We start from the raw sequence: 223 nt of genomic DNA on the forward strand, positions 1-223 counted from the left end.
AGCTCAGTGATGCCCTGGTCCAGATCTGGGAGGAGATACCCCAGGACGTCATCCATCGTCTCATTAGGAGCATGCACCGACCTTGTCAGGCATCCATACACGCAAGTGGGGGCCATACAAATTACTGAATACCATTTTGAATTGCTGCAATGAAATTTCAGCAAAATGGACTTGCCTGCTGCATAATCAATTTCACTGTAATTTTTGGGGTGTCTTTGAATTA

Source organism: Cyprinodon variegatus, unplaced genomic scaffold (assembly GCF_000732505.1).
Source record: "Cyprinodon variegatus isolate N-32 unplaced genomic scaffold, C_variegatus-1.0 Scaffold405, whole genome shotgun sequence".
In the NCBI taxonomy this organism is placed as follows: domain Eukaryota; kingdom Metazoa; phylum Chordata; class Actinopteri; order Cyprinodontiformes; family Cyprinodontidae; genus Cyprinodon; species Cyprinodon variegatus.